The following is a 3731-nucleotide window of genomic DNA, read 5'->3' as shown; positions in this document are numbered from 1 at the left end:
TGTTCTTCAGCTCCAGAACTGTTTTTGAAGGTCCTGACCTGTTTGTGGACCTGCAGAAGCCTGGCAGCTGGGAAGGAGCAAACACAGGGACCTTTTCCATGATTTGAAAATAATTATTAGCTGTGGCTGTAGTCACCTAGCCTTATTATCCCCACCCACCCCGTGTTTGTCTTCTCCTCCAACCCTCCAAACGTCATCCTCTCTTGTCCTGGCTCCCGTGCATCAGGAGGCTTTTCAGGGCCAGATGTACACTGCGAGCATGGCTGTGGTGCCGTGGGGCAGCCGGGGAGGCTGACGCCCCTCCAGCGCAGGAGCAAAGGCTGAGCCCATGCGGCTCACTGCGGCCTGCTCGTTTATGCCAAGGAATTTTTGGCTGCAGGTGCCAGGTAATTCCTGGTATCGCTGGCAGGCAATCCTCCTGCCTATTCACAGCACTGCTTTCAGCCCACCCATCTTCACACAAGGCTCCTGTGCAAGAACAACCCTGCACAGGGCTTACATGAAGTTAGCTACCCAGAAAGTTTTGTTTACGGTGAAGTTAAAAAGTGACATACCACTTTGTCTTAGAAAGCAATGGAGGAACGTCTTCTATGGTGAAGCACCTATAAGAGAAATGGTACTTTTATGCCCAGGTTTATCACAGCGTCCGCTGCGTGCAGATAAATGAAAAGAAAGCAGTCACTCAGTGACAGAACTGGGTTTCCTGATATGTCATTATTTTAGCACAGCTCCTCTGCAAGGCACATGGCAAATGACTGTAAATAATTATGACTGAATTCCCCTGAAATATAAGAACCAGCATTTGTGTTCTGATGCATTAACCCAGCAGTTTTGCTTATACTCTTATAAAGGGACCAACAAGACGGATGCTTCCCTGCAGATGTCAGAGGGGTCAGAGGGAAGCCTGTGCGTGGGCATGCAGTGGGCAAATGCACACTGCACAGTAGGAAATAGGGCTGCCAAGCCACACACACCATTAAGCAGCATGAGAAGAGGCCAGAGAGGTTGCTGTTGGGCAAGGATAAAAAGGTGAAAAGAAAAAAAATCCTCCATGCAGTGGGGGCCGATCTCTGCACCGTAAGTCAGCCTAAGAGGTACTAGTTTAGACGTCGTGGAAATGCAGCATTGTTAAATAATTTGTGTCATCTGCCACTGGGGACCCAGGCCCACATGTTAGGTGGCCATTTATCCATGTGTTTCTCTATCCTGAAGTGTTGTGCAGAAGAGAATTCAACTATCAGGTTGTCACATCGGTGCACAGATCTGGGTTGCTTCCCAGGGCTTCTGCACCTGCATTTGGGGCAAAGGAGCAGAGGGAAAGGGACTGAGAGGTACCTGAGGTTCTCCTTGAGATCCTCCCATGTTCTGGGACTATGTGGGAACCGAGTCAGTCTCCAGCCTAGGTCAGAGGCAATCTTCAGCTGTGTGCTGGCAACAGAACCTGCCAAAGTGGCATGAAAGGGGGCATTAGTGTGAGCCTCATTTTATAAACGATCACCACTGCTTATGCATCATACAGCTGCATTAAGTACGTTAAAACCAAGGCAGCAATTACCTAGTCTTGCAGCTAATCCAGGGCTGCCTGCATGAGGTCTATGGCGCATCACACACGATGGAGAAGAGCTGTTGTGCAGCAGTAACCCAGCAGGCCTCTCCAGATGTGCTTCACTTTGAGCTGCGGCTCCTGGCCAGATGGGCTTTTAACACGTCATATTTGCCTCTGCCTTTGTACCACCTTATAAGCAGCCCTCGGTGCTGCTGCGTGAAGTAATTTGAGCCACAAGCTTCTTAAGCTGAGGTATGGGAGGGCAGGCAGAGAGAAGGGCCCTTCGAGAAGATACTCCCCCCAGTTTTAAGCATGTAACTTTACAAGTAACCCCCTGAGGGTCCTCCTCCAGCCAGAGGCAAAGGCTTTCCTGGAGAGCAACAAGGGGGAGCAACTGTCATGGATAACCACGCAGCCTGCCTTGGGGATTCAGGCCAGGCAGGAGCGATCTGTTTCTATAGCTAGAGGAGACAGCAGAGTTCAGCCCCCTGTCATTGCAAGCTCTGCCTTAAAACAGTAGTGCTAGGGTGTACATTTGCAGCAAGTATAAACTGCTCTGTGAAGGGGCCTGGCGCGGCAGAGCAGTGTCTGCATGGGAGGAAGCTTTGCTGGTGTGGATGGACCTGTTTGTTCCTGTTAAGTGGGAATGTGCAGCCTTGCAGCCGCTGCGCACGCCTGCTCAACTCCTCTCTCTCTTGCTGGCAACGCGGCTGTGTCCTTGACCAACTTTCCTGCCCAGCGAGCACAGCCTCCACAACGTTTTTTCCAAGCTGCCTGTTGCAGCTCAGTTGGCTGTCAGGGGTGGGTGTCTCCAGGCTCTCCCCGTACCTGGATGTTCCTCCGTCCCCACGCCACACTTCAACCTTAAAAAAAAATTAAACGAAAAAAACCTGACGGTACTCGCTGATGAAGGCTCTGGCAGCTGCTCGCTGTACTCATCAAAGAAAAGGAAGTGCCAATTATTTCCTCGTACGCACTGTTTCTGCAATAAAAGTGCTTTGCGGTTCAGTTGTGAATGCCGATTCCCTCCCACCCTGCACACAGCCCGGGGGTCACAAGCCCGAGCAGGAGGCAGCTGGCAGCCCACACCCTGATCAGTTTATACTTTCACACAGTGACACCCATACCTTTGTTTTCTTTGCGACGTCCACCATTTCCTCATGGAGCGAGGACAGAGACCGGGCAGGCTGCTGGGGGCATGTTCACACTTGAGTCGGTGCTGTTGACTCCAAGCCCAGCAATTTTCCCACGAACAAGCACAAATTCTTCATGTCCCCATCCCCAGAGCATCTTGCCAAACTGGGAGGGTGGGAGAGGGGGAGTAGAATCACATTTTTACTGGGAAGCTTCCCCGTCCTGTGCCCCCATTTGCTGCTGGAAGGCTCTTGCAGCCAAACAGGGAAAAATTACTCATAGCCCATCCGGAGCATCCCAGCGGAAGCTGGGAACAGCTCTTCCCAAGGACCTCCCAGACCCTGGGACCTCCACGGCTCACAGCGCTGCTCAGGGGCTCAGACTTGGCAGCAACAATGGAAGCCATATGCAAACATGCCACCAGAGAAAACATGCCAAGAAAAAAGAAAGGTTTTGTGCTGTTATTTTTTTCAGTGCTGGCAGTCATAATTTTCCGGTTTGGTTTTGTTTTTTTGGGTTTGGTTTTTTTTTTTAAAAACACTGATAGATGCAGCATTTCCTGGAGAAGCTTCTCTTACCTCCTAAAACAGTAAACACTTCAAACTAGGAAATCAAGTTGGAAAAATCAAACACATCTTTGCCCTTTGTATGCTGTTTTCCATCTACCTCTTATAATCTAGCTTTAAGACTGTCTTTACCAAAAACTAAATTGTATACACTTTTTCAGTTACAAGGTTATATTCTTGAAATGTAACGAAGGTGTTTAAATTACCTATTTTAATGACGCTACCCAAAAATCTGTAATAAGCGAAGTGCACCAGAAAGCCCTATCCAACCACCTGGCAAGACAGACCAGTATCCCAGGCAGACCAAGATGCGGGCTCCCAGCCACTCTGCACCAGCACAGCCCCCGTGACCTTACAGCAGCCGATGCTCTCATCCATTACTGCTGCTTCATTCATCTCGGCATGTTGTCCTCCCCTCCAGATTTCATACAGAAAAATACAAAGAACACAGGAACACAGTTTAGCTTGCTGACATAATGCCCATA

This window comes from Gavia stellata, chromosome 6, assembly GCF_030936135.1.
Source record: "Gavia stellata isolate bGavSte3 chromosome 6, bGavSte3.hap2, whole genome shotgun sequence".
In the NCBI taxonomy this organism is placed as follows: Eukaryota; Metazoa; Chordata; class Aves; order Gaviiformes; family Gaviidae; genus Gavia; species Gavia stellata.
The sequence above is the reverse complement of the archived record's forward strand: the minus strand, read 5'-3'. Positions refer to the sequence as shown.